This window comes from Eptatretus burgeri, chromosome 1, assembly GCF_056783735.1.
Source record: "Eptatretus burgeri isolate ZD-2024b chromosome 1, Ebu_testis_v1, whole genome shotgun sequence".
Classification (NCBI taxonomy): Eukaryota; Metazoa; Chordata; class Myxini; order Myxiniformes; family Myxinidae; genus Eptatretus; species Eptatretus burgeri.
In genome coordinates, this window is record NC_140961.1 from 99,890,961 (window position 1) to 99,912,999 (window position 22,039).

General features: G+C 42.7%; 1 long non-coding RNA gene across 1 annotated transcript in view; it reads right to left on the reverse strand.

Annotated features, from left to right (window-relative positions):
• The window catches only part of LOC147035051 (uncharacterized), a 164,576-nt gene that overhangs the window by 1,833 nt on the left and 140,704 nt on the right, over window positions 1-22,039 (reverse strand). Inside the window, exons 11-13 of the long non-coding RNA XR_015061197.1 lie at window positions 18,663-18,845; window positions 9,868-9,969; window positions 9,053-9,182 (exon numbers count right to left, since the gene is read on the reverse strand). This is a non-coding gene — a long non-coding RNA (uncharacterized LOC147035051). The remainder of the gene's footprint in view (window positions 1-9,052; window positions 9,183-9,867; window positions 9,970-18,662; window positions 18,846-22,039) is intronic.

Sequence of the window (22,039 nt, forward strand, 5' to 3'; positions counted from 1 at the left end):
TTGTTGGGTGATTGCTATCGGTAAATAATCCAACATCTCCACTCGCAGCACAGCGAGTACTGGATTATCAAAAACCGTACACACGTCGTACTGGTTATGATCCAAGTCTGCCCATTTCTTCTGAAAGCGTTTGAACAGAAGATCGTCGGGGCCAGAAGTTCCACCGAATGTGCAGGCATTGGCGTGCGACAGAACTATTTCATTAATGTGGTGTCTACATGCAACCCACACGATTTCTTTCTCCATGTAGTTCTATCGTCTGATGCAAGCGCCTCGATGCAGGCCGGTATTGCTGCTCGTAGTATCAAAGACAATGCCATGAACCTGATCTTTGACTCCCCATTTTTCAATGCAATCAATGCAAGCAGTTGCTTGATGTTCGCCTGTTCCACTGGTTGCTTTTGGGACACCCAATAGCTTCTGTTCTCCGTCACCTGTAACCAGCACCATGATACGGTCGACATTTTTCTTTGAGCCGTCAACATCTGGTAAGAGTTTACTATCTCATTGGAGAAGAAGAGGTCCTTTCAGGGAGAAGTGGTTTTCCTTGGCGGCAGCTGCTTCTCTACGTCCCTCCATACGAGAACGTCATACAGAGCTCCGTGATCGGGTGATGTCACCGATATCATGACCGAGGGCCTTGGCAACAGTTCCGGCCACGAACACAGCCCCGCGATCTGGCAAGTTCATGCGATCCAGCGCTGCTACAACATCCGGAGATCGGAAAATGTTCTTTGGTTTGGGATTGGATGAAGTAGCCGAATGAGCTTCTGTTTTACTGCAGCCAGGGGTCTCTGATGACGTTGAGGGAGCTATATATTCATCCTCCAGACTTTCAGATTCAGATTCGCCTGACGTAGACGATAGCGGTTCGCTTTCAGTTAGCTTCAGCTTGCGGCTTTCCCTTTCAGCGTAACGTTGCCGAGCTAAGTCTTCATTTTCGTCTCTTTTTCGTTTATTTTCTTCTCTCGAGTGGGTGATTAAATCAGCTCCAGCCATGCAACTGGAGAACACACTCTCTCGCTGACGCTCCAGGAAGTCACGGATGGCACTGATCACTATTTCCGACAATGCATTGGCTGTCGCTATGTCGAATAATTCCTCCAGGTCTGAGAGAAATAGATCATTGTTCATTTCACCAGTGTCGTTGTCCCTTTTGCGATTTTTCTTGTTTTACATATCTCTCATGGAGCTTTTTCAGCGTACATACGCATGCATCCAGACGTTGCGTGGGCAATCTCGCTCTATTCCACACCTCAATCACTTCACAACACGTGATTCTATAGCTCTCAGCAAGAGTCTTTTTCTCGGTAACATGGTGGAATTGTAAGAAGCGTAGAACATCCAATCTACGTGGCAATCTTCCGGCAGAAAGCTGTGATATCGATGATCCCAGTAGCCAGCTTTCGGAAGAAGAACGGAGTTCTGGCTTCAATGCCATCACTCAACCAAAGCCAAAGAAATTGAAAGAAATGATGGACCAAAAATATCACATGATCAGCACAATATATTAATGAAGAGTGCAGCTGCTCGAGACACGCGAGTCTAAAACCAACCGCTCTCACCGTTCCCGCTCGTGCTGCCACCCCCTTCCATCACTGTAACGGAAGCACCACCACGCCGCTGGTTTGGCAGGGAGAGGGGGTGGCAAGCAGGAGTACCAACAATCCATCTCAGAATTATGCAAATTTCACTAATCAGCCAAAATTCCTCATCTTTGAGCGACCGCTAAACGTTATCGTAGGACCACAACAATTCACAGGCAAATAAGGATATTATAGTGAACAAAAACAAGCCATGTGGAGGGAACATTCAGACAACTTTATATTTTTCATATTGATCATGGACCATCCTAAAATATATATATATATATATATATATATATATATATATATATATATATATATATATATATATATATATATATAATTATTTAAATGGTGTTTCTATATGTTTAAATCTCCTTGAATAAATTGTTGCATTGGATTGTAGTGAAGGTTTGCAGAACTCTGCAGACCTCTCCCAGTCGTTAAGTTTCAGCATTTTTAATGCTTCTGTCGAATATACCATGAATCACTATTGCATTACAGTCTACCCTGCAAATCCCTGATGTCTGAATGCCCTCGAGCGACTTCAAGAGATGCCCTTTCGGAACAATATCAACCTCATTCTCAGAACCAAACAATACAGATGTTCATCAAGCTCCATTTAAACTTGGGAAAAACATGTATTTTCGTATTAAAAGAATGCATACAATGCGTTTCAACATTCTCCTCTTCAATTTCAAACACAACAATAATCCTTCAAAATGCACAACAAACACTTGAGTTGTAATCCCCACAAAAAAATGAAGAAAAAAAGTGAAATTCTTCAAATCTTAAATCAATGGGAAACTGTAACAATTTGTAACAACATGAAATAGAAACAACAGCAAACATCAGATCGTGTGACTTTAAATATACATTTATAACAATTCTAATTTCATGTCATGAGGACAATTCCCACGGGTTTATAAGTTGCTGGCATTTCACCAAGTACCAGTGGCATGATGTGCCTTTATGTGATGAATTGTAATCTCGTGTGGCGAATGCCGAAGGCAGCAACATGATGTGCAAAACCTTTGTGTGTGGGTACTTGGAGAAAATGAGTCGGTGAGGAATAAGTGTAATGCAATGCAATAGGACATCTCAGGATCACAATGCAACTTTTCCTACTGGAAAGGTCATGGAAATGGCTCGGTTCATCTTACTGATATTTTGATCCAGGATTCTAAGGCATTCTTTGGTTGATGTAAGTAACTGCACCACATCCTCAAAATAGGAAAAAAAATGTGCTGCCATGGTCTACTTCATTATCGACGTTCATGTAATGTCCTCATTGTCACTCCTGACTCAGCACCAACTTACTAAAGCTGTGATTTTTCACAGATATGAATTCGATCTTCCAAACTAAATTTGGCCAGAAATAAAAATGTGCGAAAATTGGAGGAGACAATGTGGAAAGATCTTTTTGTTGTGAGTCTTCGAACATTTCAAACCCTACTTGTATTCCAAATCTTACAACTCAATCATCGTCTTCAAGTGGCAAATTTGCCTTTTCACCTGTGATATGTCGCAGGTCTACAAGAGCTTCTATTCGCAGTGCTGTTGTTGTTGCTTGGGTTCTTGTTGGGGGTCAATTTTTAAAATGTGCACCCATTGGACGGCAGGCTAACCACACCCACATCGGTTGCTTAACACCACCCACCCTGGCACTCAGACAAAATGATATGGCCACCATCTTGGTTTTCTGATGGGGCTAACACATTTGGCCTGTAGGCCTCTGTTGATTATACACTGTCCGGGTTTGTTGTGTCAGATTTCCATTGGCTTTGTTTGGGTCGAGTGTCAATCATGATGAGAGAGTGTTAGTCAAAAAAATCGAATCATATGTCAAATAAGAATCATTAGTAAGGTTTAATCAAGCCCTTACGCAACTCCCTGAAAAAAAATTCGCATGACAATTTTTGAACGGCCCCATATTTTGGTTAAACTTCCTGTGACTGTGACAAATCAGCTAATTCTGATATAACCATTGCAGACACCGACATGGATGAGGTGTCGAGTTAATATTTTAATAGAGCATTAAATATGTTTCCCAATCATTCTTTCATATTTTAAGAGTAATTTAAATGCACATTTTCCAATCGACATGTTACCGAATTTTTTAAGCCAATTCACTCGCGTGCTTAATGGAAAAGTCCCGTCCCCCAAATGAAGACCTACAGGTTTTTGTGAACAAAAGGTTTATTACAATAGAGAGAATGAGAGGGTGGAAGACACACACACACACACACACACACACACACACACACACACACACACACACACACGGAAATCCCCTGTTCGGAATCACAATGGATCTTATCTATCTAATCTTATTCATTCACATGGGAACACAGGACAGACACTGCACAAGGTTAATGAGACGGGTGAGAAAATGTAAGCTGAGCTGTTCAACAGCAAGGATGAGGGAGTTGAGTGGACAGAGGAGGTGAAAAATATATATTTTGCGTCGCAGGTTGTGACCACGGTGTGGATATTCTCGTTTCTCTACAAGAGTGATGCTCATGAAAGAGAAACATTGAACCACAAAGCCCACAACAAGTGTGTGTCCACTCTCAGCAGAGCCAGAAAACGACGTCTGTCCAACCTCAACGCTGAACTTGTCTCCCTCCTCTAAAACCAGGTGGTGCCCTATTTGTCTCTGTGGTATCCAAAACCATAATATTTTCTATCCCCATTAAGACATACCCAGCCACCCCAAATTTCCAAGTTGTTCCTTTCTGTGAGCTTGTTCCTGTATCCAACTTGTCCACCCCCTGCATATTACCCTACCCTTTATTCTTACCCGCATTCCTTGTTTGTCCCTGTCCATATATTTCGTCCCTCAGCCTTGCTGTTGGCATTTCACCCTTCTCTTTCACCTTCTCCTTTTGTTCTGTTGCGTCCTGATCTATTCTATGTTCTAGCTCTTCCACGAACCCTAGCTATATTTACAAAAAAAAAAAAAAAGATGAAGGAAAGATGACATCAGCAGCAATGATGAATTCCATGACTTTGCTTGTAATTTGAAGTTAGCTTACTGGTCTGAAGTTGATAGGATGTGTTTTTGTTGACTTCCAGGCTCATGGGAAACAGCCAAAGGGGAAGGGCAGACTGAATAGGGCAGCCAAAAGGGAATAAATAATTGCAGAACAGTATTTGAGAATATTGGCACTGATGCCATCTGAATAATTGCTGAAGCAGGGTCTAGGCCAGACATAACCTTCTGTACGGTCCTCTCGGGTAATAAGGATCGACAGACCAGTTGACAGTGTTTATGAGTACGTAAGATGGAGACAGAACGGGATGGGTTGGGTCCAGGATATTTGGAGGCAAACACAGTGCTTAGCCTCATCTCGGGCAGATTCTGCACTCATGCCACTTGAGTTGAGGGAGAAGGTGGAGGGGGAGCATACACCAGGAATGGACTTGATAAGGAACCACCATGACTTGGAGGAAGGAGACTTGTTGAAGAGTTCAGCCTTGGGATTTTTCAAGATGGTGTTTTCTGGTATAACTCAGGATGGACACGTACTTCCGATTCTTTTGGAATTAAAGTTGGCCTCAGTTTCGTTAGCTTTCCATGTTGAGAAATCAAGTTGCTTGACTGCATCAGCCTCTCTGGAAGATTCAGAGTACCAGAGTCTCGACCTGGAGGATGGATAGGATGGCTGCAGGCAGATTGTGATAAACCGTTCCATGAGAGGAAGTTGGCTTATGTGAATGTTTCCAAGCAGATTCAATGTCAGATACTGTGAATATAGTGGCCAAATCTTTTTGTGAGAGGACAGATTGCAATCCCTGTCAGTTGGCCTTTGCAAACGGCCACATTCTACGTCATTTAGGTTGCCCCCTTATAGTAGGCAGAGAGGAATGGGTATTGACAAGAAGGTAGTCAGAGGAGTCAAGAGGGGCAGAAGACGAACAGGGTGGATTGGATGTGGAGTTGGTCATTACTAGATCCAGATGGGATGACATAATTTGCAGAAATTTGTGTTTGGAAGTTTGCAGATTTGGTAAAACACACAGTCACAGGAAGTCTTTGCTGCAATGTTCCAGCTGTTTTTTGCAGAGCCAACACCCAACCAGCTGGAATGGTAATGTTTGAAATTGCTGCAGATGAAGACCAGAGAATGGGATGGATGGTTATGACTTGATACATATTTGAGGATACATATTAATAGAGCTATATAAGGGGGGAGACATCATTTGGATGACAGCATACCACACTGACAAACTTTAGGTAGTTGCAGAGAGGTATACACAGCCAGAGATATTCCAGAGGGCTTGGAGGAGTTAGTGGGGGCAATTGACGATGAGCAATTGAGTTCTTGACATGCATGGCAACAACAACTCTAGAATGGGGTAAAGGCCTGTGACAGTGAAGGAGAGAATAGCCAAGGAGACACAGAAGAATTGGAAACATCAGCGGTTAGGGTGGCAGGATGCGTGGTGGGGGAAGTGGGATGTGCATTGTGGGTGGCAGGACTCATTGTGAAGGCAGTGGGATGCACAAATGGGGCAGCTGGACGCGTGGTGGAGGTGGGGGAGACATGTGGAGGGGGCGATGGTAAACACTGTGATGGTCGTGTTAAGCACAGTGAGGTGTCGAGAAGTACGGCATTGGCAGCAGGATATATAATGAGGGTAGTTGGTAGCATTGTGGGAGCGGAAGGATATGCAATAGGGGGGATGGAAAAATAATCTCTTAAACTAAGCAGAATTACAAAATGTATGCTCCATATTTGAAAGTATCAGCAGTTTCGACTCCAAAAAAAAGTGTTTATTTGTAAAATTCGGACATTGCACGGGCGTTTCCAGGTGCAAAGTTGTATCGACGGCAATTGGTAATTGCTTGCCAAGAAAGGCATTCTAATGGAGTGCTTGCTTGAGTGCTTAAGCCACTTACCGAACTGCACAGTTCGTGTAAGTTGATAGCAGTACAGTTCATGTCCCGATCGGGATGTAGAGTCGACAGTTACTACAAGGTCAAGGTACATGTACAGCACACTCGCACGTGGTACATATGAGTAGATTTGGAACTGTACGGACTCTCCACAGGTGTGTGGACATGCCGTGCCTGATACGGGTGCCGTGGTGGCAAAGTTTCATCCCGTATCTTATGGAGGTTCTGTCAAGTTTTCCTTTGTCCTCGTGTTTCGAAAGCATTTGGTTATCGGATTTGCTTTACAAAGGTGAAATATTTCTCTTTGTGAGTTTCAAAGCAAAATATATTTGATAACACCTGATTTCTGGGCCGTTTGCCATATTAACGTATTTTGTAAATTACCGAGCCAAATTTTTTTCCACCTCTCATACACAGCTGCTTATAAAGGTTGATGTTTGTGAACATCTCCCTGAAATGTCGATATAAATGTGACGTCGTTTTTCGATGAAAGCTACTCAAGGTTTATGGGTTGTGTGCAGTACGTACTGTAGTCGGTAATCGCATTGACCCAAACCTGCCGATTCCCCCTAAAAACTTGCTGATATCGGCCAAGCGTGTGTGTGTGTGTGTGTGTGTGTGTGTGTGTGTGTGTGTGTGTGTGTGTATCACTGCTATATTTCTGGCCCCATTACATCCAGACTTGCTACACAGGATCAGCATGATCCCAATTAATGTATAGGGTTATTTTTGTCCTTGCCGGTGGTCCCGGGGGCAGGGGGGGGAGGAGGGAGAGAGGGGGATGCACATTCTCTATGTAAATGTGCATCGTGGAACACTGCTCCAGGTGGGGGAGGGCATAACAAGTCCCCATCATTTACACTTTACAGTATGGTACAGGATTCCTGTCCCCACATTTTCCAGTGAAGTGAGGTGTTCTGACTTATGCAGCGAGAGGTATTTTGAATTGTATGTTTGAGTAAGGATACCATCATAACCTCCTCCCTCCCCCCCTCATGTCACTCCTTTTGGGAGCAGGTGCTCTTCTAGTGCAAGAAAAGCATGAAGAGGACACCCAGGATATAAAGAGAGATTGTGTTAGACCTCAGGCTTGAGTCCGAGACGACTCTGTATGTCGTTGAGTCCTGAGGTTTTGACAAGCACAAATTCCACATGATAGAGTCAAGTATACATGGATAAGACAAGTAAATGGTTGCAAAAATCGATAAACAACACAGGGATGGCACAACAAAGTTAGAAAAGACAGATACGATACGAAATATCAGATGTTGGCAAAGTTTTCACGAAGCAGACAAAAGCCATGTAATCCATTCAAACAGTTATACACGGCCATTGCATTGGACTTTTTCCCAGATACTTCATGTTTCCAATTAATTCCATCCAATTATTTTCAAATTCTTAAAATAATGACACTTCAAAACCTAAAATGTCTTAACCCCCTGTCCAACACTAACTCTCATTATAAACCTGGCTCCAATAAAGTAATGATGGCGATGTAATAAATATTTGTCCACTTATACCTGCAACATGAGCTTTGGATGATTACCTCAAAACAAGTCAAACTAGAAGGGCACTCGAGAGAGCGCATACTTCTGCCACGCAATGCCTTATCCACAAGAACATATTCGGCCCAATACATTTTTCAAATATCATGCTATATATAGTTTTTGGCCCTATCTCTCACTGGTGCAGAATCCTTTAACAAACTAGAAGGGCAATCGGTAGAGCGCATACCTCCGCCACGTAATTCCTGATCCACGAGAACATATCGGGCCAAATACATTTTTAAAATATCATGTTGGTCAGGAGGATATCGTTTTTGGCCCTATCTCTCAATGATGAAGAATCACTTTAAGAGTTAAATAATAACAATAATAATAAGAGTATCCAGATCCGGGTTTGGATCTTCATCAAAATCGAATCAATTCTTCGTGGTCACAAACACAACCTGTCCACCAAGTTTTGTCCGAATCCATCGACAAGTTTTTGAGATATCGTGCTATGTATCATTTTTATCTCTATTTCTCAAAGGTGAATAATGACTTAAAAATTCTAGTAGTCGGATCCGGATCCGGATCTTCACCAAAATCGAATCACTTCATCATGGTCACATAGCGAACCTGTCCAAGTTTCATCCAAATCCGTCCACAACCTTTTGAGAGAACCTGCTATACATCGGTTTCACCCTATCTCTCAATGGTGAAGAATCACTTAAAAAAATTATCAGAACCGGATCCAGATCCAGATCGTCACCAAAATAGAATGATTTCTTCCTTGTCACACACCCAACATGTCCACTAAGTTTCATCTGAATCCGTCCACAACTTTTTGAGATATTGTACTAGATATCGTTTTTGGCCCGATCTCTCAATGGTGAAGAATCACTTCAAAAATTGTAGTAGTCAGATACGGATCCAGATCTTCACCAAAATCTCATCAGTTCGTCCCTGTTATGCACCGAACCTGTCCAAAATTTCATCTGGATCTGTACACAGCTTTTTGAGATATCCTGTACACAAACAAGCAAACAGACAAAAAGGGGTGAAAACATCACCTCCTTCACCTTCGGTGGTGGAGGTAATTGTAGTAGCCGGGTCTGGATCTTCACCAAAATCTAAGCAGTTTGTCCTTGTCACAAACCCAACCTGTCCACAAAATTTCATCCGAATCCATCCACAATTTTTTGAGATATCCTGCACACAAACAAACAAGAAGACATCGTGCAGAGCATGACACTTGCAAAATCCATAAAACAAATTTGACCTCAAAAGTAATTGGTGGTTGAATTCTTTAACCAATTATGTAACTCCTCTTCAAATTTCAAGTCAATCAGGGGCAGTTCCATAATTTTGGACACATTATTAAGATACCACAGACACAAAGATTGAGAATATGAAACTTTTATTTGGCCATGATATGACAAGTGTTTAGTAGAAAACAAGTAACAATATAAAAATAGTGTCAACACCTTAATGACCTTGGAATAATTTAAAAAATACCATGTGTTCGGACGTACACAGAAAAAATGAATATTCTGACTTCATAAGTTCAATAAAAAAATTCTGTGAAGTGTGCAGATTTTTTTCAAAAAAAGTGCATTTATAATTTACAATTTTTGAACAGCTTGTACAATTCCCTTCAAAATGATATATAATTTGTGCTGATAATTTCATTTTGAAATATTGACTTCCTGGTTGACAAATTTATGGAACTGCCCTCAGATGAAAATTGACAATTTTAGAAATTTGGCCTATATTGACCTTTTGGTCAAAGAGGACCTCAAAAATAATTGGCCGGTTGAATTCAGTGACCTGAAATATAAATCCTCTTCGAATTTCAAGTCAATGGGATGAAAATTGAGGATTTTAGAAATCTCACCTAAGCTGTTGACCTTTTGACCTCAAGCACAACAGGCTTCTTCCTGAGTACAAGCTCTTCTCGATGGTGAAGTTTCGTGAAGAATCGGTTTAAAATTGTGACCTACAGGCGATAAAGACCGACAGAATAACAAAATCGACGCACCAATATATTTGAAAAATCTTCAATTTCGCAAGTAACAAACAGACAGAAAGGGGTGAAAACATAACCTCCTTTACCTTCAGTGGTGAAAACATAAACTCCTTTACCTTTACCGTCTACCAGACGGCGGAAAACATAACCTCCTACCTTTACCAAGGTAACAATTCCTCTTTGTAAGCTGTTTAAGAATCAAATTAAATTATCAGCTTGAACAAACTTAAGAGGTCCTTCCTATAATTCTCTCTCACACTGAGCTCAAATTCCTTTTCTTGTAATGTCTTTCATAGAGGCGAATAAAATTCACTCCTAAATGTAAATGATTCATTTAAATACTTCGAACATAATTTTGTGTCTTCCTTGCAAAAAGAAAGTAATTTACCTTGTATGCCATTTTCTTATGATAACTAAATGAAGCTTCAGAATGGCTGCAATGAAAGAAGAATGTACAGTAACAGTAAATGTATAATGCATGAACAAATTCCAGTTGATTTATGCCCTCTTCTCCCAGGCTAATTATGATTATTTTAAACCTCAAACTTTAAATGACGTCAGAAGGAGAGTTTGCACAAGCCAGAAAACAATTCTGGTCAATCAGTCATCAATATAAATGGAAGAACAGTGCCTGTCTTTCCTGTCTGATTCAGTTTCCTTTTACTCCTCAATGCTTTCTGTCATCAAACACTGTTGGCATAATTAGCAATGTCTTACAATTCTGTTTGAAGCATCTATATTTACTTCCAACAACTACTTTTGTTCCGGTCAACTCAGTCGAAGCACACTTTTGTTAAAGCATTCGTGATGCTGAATGACGTCATGATATTCAGGTGAGGGTTGATTCAAGCCCAACTGCCATGGGATTGTTGTTGTTAGAGCTGTTTCAAAGGGTAGAGGAGCTCCTTGTGAGCCAATGGCCATCCATATCTAGTGCCCAACTGTGTCTGCCGACATACTCCTGCAGTTGGGTTGCTATTGTTTTTTTTTAAGGAGGTTGGTGGCAGGATTTGCACTCTGGCCACTGTAAAACCCTTCACTTTGCAAAACACAAAAACGCAAAGATATCCGAAAACCCACTCCGTGGGAGTACCTCCTGTGTAGCTGCCCTCCACAGGGCAGCTCACCAGATGACGGGATTGGGGCAAAGCCTTTGGGACCCCCAATCTTTGATGATAGCAGGAAAACCACGGGGAAACCTTCCTGGGTCAGATTATGGAAGTGTGTGTCGGAGTGGTGCTGAGGTGTCATCCACCAGACGGCGGTCTCCTTGGGTTAACCTGAGGCGGTCCCTTCTGGTGGGTGCCTGGAATATCCTGTCCTCAAGAGAGGATGATCACATGCCTCTGTTATCATCTGAGCTCAAGCGTTTGAACATCGGTATTGCAGCACTCTTGAGGTTCGGAGACCGGATAGTGGTGAGATCATGGCAGGTGGTGATGGTTCCCATGCCGAAGTAGTTGCTGTAGCTGTGTGCAATAAGCTGATTCAAATGATAATTGAGGTAACACCGTTCAATGAGCATATTATGAGACAAAAGGATTCGTCACTCCTTGGGTGTCGTTTCCTTGGTCTTTGCATTTGCTCCGACTAATGCGAGTGATCGCACCATGAAGGACGCATTCTACGCCACGCTCGAGTCTGTGGTTGATCAGTGCCCAGGCGAGATATTCTTCTCATCTTGGGGTATTTCAATGCATCGACTGCAACTGATAGGGATGGTTATGAGACATGTGTTGGTCCCCATGGGTCTGGAAATGTGAACCAGAATCACAACAAGTTCCTTGACTTTGCAAGAAGTCATGGACTTAGGATGACTGGTTCATGGTTTTAGCACCCACATGCTCATTGCTGGACTTGATGTTCCAACGCTGGTGGTGTGGCAAAGGAGTTTGACCATTTGCTCATTGGTGGTCGCTGGTGGATGATCCAGAACTGCAGGGTCTACCAGAGTGCTCAGTTCTGTGGTGGAGATTTCCAACCAAAAGGGAAAACCCTTTGTAATTTAACATATCATTTATTACACAAAAACACATACATGTGGAAAGAAGACCTTGTCTCAAGAGTCCATGCAGATCTCTGCCTCTGAGCCAGAATATGTGGCCTTTTATACAATTGGAAACTGGGATGGGGTCATAACATCACATGGCACTTGGCCAATCACACTGCAAGAAAACTTTGTTTGTACATGAGGTCCTTTAAGCAAAGAGAAAACAATCTTGTGCATAATTAAGCAGATTGTATTGTGAAGGAATGCGTGTCTTTGGTAGGGCGTGTATGCACAGAAAATCTCCATTTACTTTAGACAATGATAAGCATTTATCTCAGCATGCAGATGAAGCATCTGGCTTGCACAGCTTTTGCCGAACAATTCGAGGTCAATGACCTCTGCAGTTCGAATGGACTCCTGTTGATAAGAGGATAATGGGAAGACAGAGTTCGTGTTTGTACAGCTTTGCAATTGAATGGGAGGCCAGAGTTAATGAGACTAATGCCTCTGTGGACCAGATTCCCTGGTTTCACCAAAGTAATTCTCCCCAATTTGCCAACTAAGTGGAAAATATAAGATTATATTGCAACATAGTTAACTAACGTACTATAATCTATTTATTAATTAAACAACCTTGAGTATGGAATGATCAATTATATTTTAGAGTAATAAACATAACAGATGGGTACATATTTCGTTTAACCAAGCATGGACGAATGACAAGATCTTTCACCAGGTCCAGATGTTCTTGGGCCAGCATGGGGATTATACATTCATTGTTATTATTGCCATATGGTTTTGAAAGTCATCTGGTTTGAAATATTCGCTTTGAGTGGTACAGTGATGGTGTTAAGCATTTACGAGGGGATTCAGGAGAGCACTTTCTCAACAATGAGAAAGGTAAATAATATATTAACCAATGATCCTAAGTTTTAAAAGATATGTTACAGTTAGATGGAATTAACAAGATCACAGTATATTTGTACAGAGATTCGATTCCACTCATTCGTGACTTGTCAGGCAGGCATTGTAACCAAGAAACTAACAGGCAGTCCCATCTGCAAATGTAATGAGGTCTCATGAGACGAGCACACAAAGAAACTCATACATGAGCAGTCCATTTCTGCAAATGAAATGAGTTCTGACTTTGTCATTGTGAGAGACCTATGAAGCATAATTATCTTGCAGACAATTGAAATCTATCTCAAATCTATCTCAGTGCCTTTGCAGACAATGTTTCCTGGTGAACCATTCTTTATACGGTGATAAGGTGACCTTAGCCAATGTTTGACAACAGACTTTGTACTTCCATATGCTCCAAAAGCAAAAACAAAGAGAAATGTGTACATAATTTGTGGACAAAGAACACATCTCAAGATGAAAAATATTTGTTTCAGTGTGATTAATACAGAAACACCAGTGCTTTGCAATAGTCATGTGATCCATAGAGGTTTCTATTACCAAAATATCCATGCTCATATTTCACAAGATGGAATGAATGAATTTACTTCCACAGTTCCTCAATCCCGACCACAGGCTTATGGTAGCAACTCTGAAGTTGCAGATTAAATCCAGGAGAATGGTACCTCCAAGCCGAGGCTGGATGTTGGCAAGCTCAAGGAAGAGAGGGTAGATGAGGAGTTTGCCAACAGACTGAGTGGGTATTTGGGGGAGTCTGGGTGCTTCGGAGAATCCTGAAAAGTTGTGGAGTGCCTTCAAGACCACCATCCTTGATGTTGCCTGTGGATGTTTTGGAACTCACCAGAGGGCGAAGAAGAATTTTGACTCTCAAGGGATACTGGATACTACTAACCAGAGTCGCAGGGCCAGGCTTAATGGCAGAGCTGAGCTGTTCAGGGAGTTGAGGCGTAAAACTGTATGTGCGCTGAAGATGGACAAGGAGGCCTACATGCGAGGAATCTGTGAGGGGGTAGAGCACCACCTGTTGTCAAGTGATTCTCATCCTGCTGGCATTGGAATTCACGCATTGTGTTTCTCCAAGCTCGACCCTCGGTGTACTGCAGTTAGAGCGGAGGGTTGTGGGATCTTGACAGAGGAGTCCAAAGTGAAGGCCTGCTGGGCCGGTTACTTTGAGTGGTTCTACCAGGCTGATCCACCAGCTGCCAAGTTTGATGTCAGGGGTGTTACTAACCCTATTGCTGACCCTCCAATCAACTGTGATCCAACTTTGCTTGTGGAAACACAGGCTGCGATTAACCGGTTGAAATGGGGTTAAAGCTCCTGGGATTTGTGGCATCCATGCTGACCTTCTCAAGGCTGGTGGAAATGCTTTACTCATTTTGTTGCATGCAGTTCTCTGCTCTGCCTGGAACACAGGCACATTCCCAACTGACTGGAAGAGGGGCCTTGTTGTCCCTCTCTGGAAAAGGAAGGGTGATTGCTAAGACTCCAACAACTACCGAGGGGTGACGCTGATCTCAGTGCTGGGCAAGGTCTTTGCTTAGATATATAATTCTTGACAAGGGTCACCACCATCTGCTTGAGCACCAGCGCCAAGAGCAGTCAGGCTTTGCAACAAAGAGGTCAACGATTGACCGTATCCTTGCCCTTTGGGTTCTCACCGAACACAGTCGAGAGTTTCGGCAGGGGCTGCTTGCAGCCTATGTTTATCTCTGTAAAGCGTTCGATTCAGTGAATCGGGATGTCCTCTGGAGGATTCTTGGTCTTCGTGGGGTGCCACCAAAACTGATCAATCTGATGTCTGAACTATACTTTGGTACTGAGAGTGCTGTGAGATGTGGTGGTACCATCTTCAATTTATTTCCAGTTGTTATTGGAGTTTGTCAGGGGTGTGTGCTGGCCCCCACACTTTTCAACGCTTGTATGGACTGGATTCTGGAGAGGATGTTGTAGAGATCAAGCCGCGGTGCATCGTTTGGGAATGCCACGATCTCTGACCTTGATTTCACAGATGATGCAGTCATCTTTGTGGAGATTCTGGATATCCCTTTGGGGGCCCTCAAGGTGCTGATTGAGGGGTTGGATCCGCTGGTATTATGAGTTTTCTGGGTCAAAACCAAGATCCAGGCTTTCAATGACATCTTGGATGCTGTTGTGTTGTCTGTACCTGTTTGTGGTGAGGATGTTGACGTCACGGATAGATTCACTTGCCCCGGCAATGATATTCGTGTCTGTGCTGGCTGTGGGCCAGTGGTCAATAGATGTCTCGGTCGGGCATGGGGAGTCATGGATTCACTGGATCATGGGGTGTGGTGCTGTCGGTACCTGTGCAGGAGGACTAAAGTCTGAATCTTCAGGTCCTTCGTGCCTCCAGTCTTACTCTACGGATGTGAGACTTGGACTCTGACCAGAGATCTGAGATGGAGACTTAATTCCTTTGGTACCGTGGCTTATTGGAGAATCCTTGACTATTTCTGGTTGAACTTTGTGTCCAACGAGCGGTTGCTGAGAGAGACTCAAATGAGATTTGTCACCTGCATAGTCCGTGAGGGTCAGCTGTGGCTGTATGGACATGTGGCTCATTTTCCTGATGCTGATCCTGCTCACCATAATTCTCTCAGCGAGGGAGCGTCTTGAGTGGAGGAGGCCAATGGGCCGACCATGTGTTTCGTGGTTGCAGCAAGTTGATGGGCATCTCAAGGAGATGGGGGATGCACCAGGCCTCTGCCTGGGGGATTGCCAGACAGAGGCCCTTGGAGTATTGGCGGAAAGTGGACGCAGTGACGTGCTGCTCTGGCGCATACTCCCATAACTGACCTTCCATATATTCTGTTCATGACAGGATTGTTTTGTTTTATGACCCTCCCATCCTATCAAATTCAATCCCAACCAATCACCCATCCCCAAAGGGTATATCCGCTCGTCGTCAAATCATGTTCACTAACCTTTAATTACGTTTTGAAAACATTGTACTCTTATTTACCTACTTTTGTGAAATCTCATTGTGTTTAATTCACGTGTGGCTGTGTTGCGAAATAGGAGATAGGTTTTGGATGAGGGTTTTCACTTTTCAGCAATATACCCTATTGCGATTAATTAATTTTCTTTTTATACAGCCCATTGTAGAATTCCCCACATGTTGATCACTCTTTGTTTGTGCAGGATGGCCACAATGTCTTGTCACCCAATGTAAAAATTGTGACATTGCCTTTGTGTGCAGAGTGTTAATTTGCTTCCTTTTTTCAGATCGAGTGAAAACCACTGATGTCCTTAAACAAGCAGTGAGACTTCGTTTTAATCGTATCGCCCCACAAATGCTCCGGAAAATGTCCAACCCAGAACATGGCGTAAAATTATTCTCTCTAATGACAATGATGGAGCACAAACGGTTCCACTGGAGACTTAAGGCTTGTGTCATATCCTGTAAAATGTGTAATAAAGTCAGGGAGTACTGCAAATGTATGTGAAATAAACTTGTGGAACCCTTCAGTGTTGTCAGCAAATATGATCAAAAGCAATGTCACAATTTTTCACAAGGGGTGAAAAGACAATGTAGCCTCCCTGTGCATTGTGTTAATAATGGACTTCAACACATTTCGCAACATCGATGAGTTAAGTTACAGCCACGTCCATCCTCCTGCTTTAATTCACCACGCAGAGAAAGTGTTTGCATGGATGGTGGTGGGGGAGAGAGAGGAGGAGGACAAACACAACCGGAGAGCCAAACAAGCTTCTACCTTTTGACGTCGTGCTTCTGCATCCAGACAAAATGGGCAAGAACAGATTTTTCCGGCTGTCAGTGCCCTGTAAAGAGTGTGACTATGGAGGAACATGATCACATGTACATTTAATTCCATAACAAATGTGACCTGATGGATCTCTCATGCCAACAAAACCATTCATTTTGTGCATATAACATCGGCTGCTGATGCAGGTGCAGGAATGGCGTTCAGGATAGACATTTAACATAAATTCCGGAGCAATAATGAAGGACTATGTCCAGGTGTGGGTGCAGAGTGCCAAAAAATAAAAAAATTAAAATTAAAAAAAGGATCAGTGTATAATTACCATTATGATGAACATGCACATTTAGCTCCAGTTATATACAGTAATACATTTCAGAAAATTCCCATCCGCAGAAGGCCAGAAGTAATTATCAAAGGAAATAACTGTTGCAGCTCTTTACTTATCCTTTTGCAGAATATGAATGCCTGTCAGCTGTTGAAATTAAAGTTGGCTATATTAGGGATGCGATTGAAAAATAATCCATATGCCAGCACATTAAATTGTCCCCGACCATAGAAGAAAGGCCGCATTGACAGATCTGGGAAATTTATTTATTTATTTATTTTTTAATACAATTCAGTACTCCAGGGTTAAAGTGAGTGATTAATCCCAGGTTATTGGGATTGGAATAATGGAGGAATATATATGAGGCCCCGCGAGGAGGAGTGATGTAAGCGACATTTTTTAATGATATGATGATGATCGGCTCGGATGATAGGGGAAGGGTTAAAATAGTGCTATGTGGCATTAACTCCAAAATGGCCGATGTGTCCCTTACATCACTCCTCCTCGAGGCGCCTCATATGTATTTCAAGACACTATATTATTGTTATTATTATTATTATTATCATTATTAAATATTGTATGATTGTTAAACGGCCACAATTATTCACATGTTATTGTGGGGTTGGCAGGGGGAAGCTTGGGCTAAGTATTGAATGAACAGGCTGGCTCGGTCTGATTTTTGACTAATATAGGGTTCGGACAGGAATTTGGCCATGGTGCCAGTGATAGCTCGCCGACTATTCCGAAGGATACCATGGGATTTTTACCGTCCACCAACTAACGAAACATTTTGATGACACTGCCTGCGAAACACTGGGATGATGATTTATAGCTGAGTCAAGATTCGACCCCATGATATAAAGCTTAGAGGGGAGTGTGATTTCAACACACTATCTTATCAACCATTTAAGCACTGCCAATTTGGGCAGACACCTTCCATCATGGCTTTTCATTGGCGTAGGACATCACAGGTTCGGCTTCATAATAGCCTTTATTGTTGATCTGACAGTTAATTGAAGCTATATTGACTGGAGGATCTTAGCAAGTATGAGGGTGGATCTCTTTTGATACTCTGCTGACAGGCTCTTACGAGTTTAGACACTTGTCCACAGGTGGTTTCCCATGCTGAAGCATGGATGAAAAGCACATTTGATCAGTGGCTGTTAAGCTGCAAAATTTCTCTCACTTGAGGAAAGACAGTAATGGATTAAAGCCTCCTTAAGCAGAAAAGAAGAAATGTATTATTCATCTTCAAGTTGCAACACCAAGTTTGGCTTCACGGAAGAAACTCGGAAGACAGAAGTAAGTAGCAGATGACATTTTCTGGTGAGCAACAAGAGGGAATAACTGGAAGTGACAATTGCTGTGGGATATACAGAAGGTTTGTGGTGGTCCAAACCAGCTATCCTGTCATCTTTCTCACCTTTACAATCCCATGCTGCAAATTGCTGTTCTGCCTGTTATTTTTCTCACTTCCTTGTCGACTAGTTTTGCGTCGTGACATGGTTTTATTAATAATCAAGAGAGTTATAATTGATAAGCTGGTGCAACCATTTTTTAAAACATCTCCGAGTTGGAACACCAACAAATATTTTTACACATTTTAAAAAGCAGTTGTAACAGATGTTTGACTCGGAATTCGTAATTTGATGAAGCGAGTTACAAAGACAGTTGAACTCACCATGGTTTGATGGAATCGAAAAGTAGATGTGTTGAGAGGATTAGCAGCACATTTGAGGGTCGGTGGACATGGCTTCCTTTGCTTCAAGCATATGCTATGGCCATTAACACCACAAATTGTTCCTGTTCTGAAACTGCTGAAGACCTGCTTTCTCTCTCTCCCTCTCTCTACAACTTCAACATTCTGCAAGAAAACCGCACTTTAAACAAGACACTTGAAGGATTGCTTGTAGGACAACATTCCATCTTATCCCTTCAAACCATAAATGAATGGGTGGAACAATTAATTGGAACAGTAACTTCATCAGGTTCTCAGCCCTCTCTCATACCAATCCCAACTCACTACAGCAATGAGAAAAGACAAAATTGCAGATGCAGAAGATCTATTATCTACCATCCTCATGACATTTTGTTGAGGTTGAACAGTTGCTGGCATTTTGGGCAGAAGAGAATATGCAGAGCTTCAAAGCAGGAGGAAGACATTAGGCCCATTAAAGCTTTGCAATCACACCAATATCTTAGTACTCCTCTATCCCCACGACTTCCAGATACTTATTCAAAATAAATAATACAACAATTCACTGAGTCCACTGTCATTACCATTGCATGCACTCACCATTCTCTGAATGAAAGACCCCTGCCTTACACCATCCTAACTCTTTCTTCTCTTATTTACTTTGAAACTGTGCCCCATTTCCCTGCCAGTGTCCATTCTGCTGAAACATTATTCTACACTTATTTTATAGGTTGGTGGTCTTTCTGTCTTCTGCAGTCTCCTCTTCGGTCTCACCCCCCCTGCTCTGTCTGCGATTTGTCCCCCCCCCCACACCATATTCCGCAGGGCACTCAAGGTCTGCCAGCAACCACCTTCTGGTAAAACTACCAAAATCACGAATCACTGCTCACCTTCACCCTTTTATTACTCTTTTTTTTCCCCACCTTTGGAATAAACTCCCAACCTCTCTTCGATCCCAATCTTCTCTCCAGGCCTTCAAAACAGTTGTTCACCACCACCTCTTATCTTCCCCCATCCAAAACCTCGATCTTTTCTACCCCCGTTAATGCACCCCAAACCCACATCCTTCAAATTCCCTGCTTTCCTTCCTGAAAGTCCCTGTAATGTCTTTATTGTATTCCCTATGTTCCCCACCCCATCCCTCTCCCTTCCACAGATCTCCTAATGTCTCTGTTTCCCACTGTTTTGTCCTTTCTTCTCCTGCCCCTCTCGTCTCATGCCCCCCTTGCTGTGCGTTGTGTGTTAGCTCTCACATGAACCTCGATTGTATCCAAAAAAACAAAACAAAAAACCCTCCATTATCTGAAACATCCCCATGAACCCCCATCACAATTGTGTCCTTTCTCATGTAAAAAGGCCTGTCTCTTTCAGCCCCTCCTCATAGCTGAGTCAAGCTATGCATGGGATCAATCTAGTTGCTCAATGCTGGACCCTTTCTATTTCAACTATGTCCTTCCACAGATGTGCTGACCAGAACTGAACACAATATTCCAGATAAGGCCTTACAAAATTTGTGTACAGCGCCACCACTACCTGTTTTGATTCATAATTTATCACCCCACGAAGACAACATAAAACTCTACTACAGTAGTTTTACCTATAGCTGCCTGGCACTGTGCTGTCTGATTGCCCCCCCCCCATCCCCAACCCCAAGCCGCTCCCTCGGATCTCTTATTACCCTCACATCCTTCTCCAGTATGCCTGGTGTTGGCTTAATGGTTTGGTGGTGGGCTTGGGATCCTTGGATCTCAAGTTCAAATCCCCCTTGGCTGTTGAATTAATACCAGGTGGGGTTGACTCTGCCTGTCATCCTTCCGAGGTCGGCAAAATGAGTGCCAGTATGCTGGTATTCTGTGTTGGAGTGGCGACCCGTCCAGAATTGTGTCCAATAGCCAAGGAGACTACTTTGGCAGCACCAACACGCTGCACAGTGTATGGTCCCGATGGATGGGTGGATCCTTCTCCAGTCACAAGCTCTAAGACGGCAACTTTCTTTACATAATCTTTATATTCATTTATTCTTACCCAACCAAGGCACCTAACATCCCCTTGTGTTGAACTGCATCTGCCAATCTTTTGCCCTGTCCATTAAAATATCCAGACTTTCCTGAATCTGCTGCCCCCTCTCCTCCACCCTCCCCACCCCCCCCATCTCTACTGTCCTGCCTACCTTACCTCAAAGCTTCGTATCACCTACAAATTTGGAAAGTTGACTCTTAATGAACTGCACTGCCTAATGTAGGTCATTGATGTACGTTATGAATGAATAACTGTCCTCGAACTGATCACTGGGGTACCCAATTTACTTACATTCTCCCAGTGGGATATGTATCGTTCACAGCCACTCTTTTCTTCCCATCACTAATCCAGTTGGCTGCTGTACAGCCAACCCACAAGCGCTCAACCTCGTCAACAGCCTTCTATGTGGTGTCCTTATCAAAGGCTTTTTTTAATGTACATAAACTACATCTATTGCACTTCCACGTCCACAGTCAGAAATTTTCTCATAAAACTCCAATAAATTTGGTAACCATGACCTCTCCAAATATATGCAAGCTGAACACTCAGTGAACAGAATATGAAAGCCGAAATTATATCAAGTTGAAGGAATGAAATTGTGTTAATTCAAATTTCAGTACAGATGTTATTTATTGAAGTGCATGTTCTGCAAAGCAATGGAAGAAGAAAATCACGTTTCAACAAATGAAGGACTACGAAAGGAAAATCAGGGGAGTGACAAAAACAAGCCGGCACCATGGAGAACTCAACACCGCCCAAGGGAGCATGTCTGTAATGGCTCGTCAGTCGTCATATATGTATATTGTCACGTGCAAGGGTCACGGCCACACACAAGGAACTCTCAGATAACCATACCCACACACGTCGTGAGTCATGGAGCCAGTTATCGCACAGATTCAAAGCCATTGGAGTCAAAAAAAAGCCTTTCAAACAAATATCAGTTCAATTAGGGGATAGAAAATCGAGTTATCGACTTCTATTCACCGCGAAACATTGAGGACTTCGTCCAGCCTGAGCGGTGTCTCATAACCTGTTAAGCTTGAGTGCGTGTGGATACAGTCACGAGTTCCAAAAGAAGCAACAAAAACGACGATGGCGTATCACCAGTTGGCCAATTCGGTGTCGTGCCCACGAAGTAATGTGATTCACTCGATGACGCGGGGTGTCAGAAATGTCTAGTGGGAATAAGCTGCTCCCCAAAAGGGGGATGAAGTTCCATTCGTCAAAACAGGAATGGGACACTAAAGATAGGTCTGTGAATGTGGTTTAACTACAGTGAACTCCAGCACACTCCAGTGATCTCCAGTGTACTCCTGTTTAACTCCAGTGAAACTCAAGTCCAT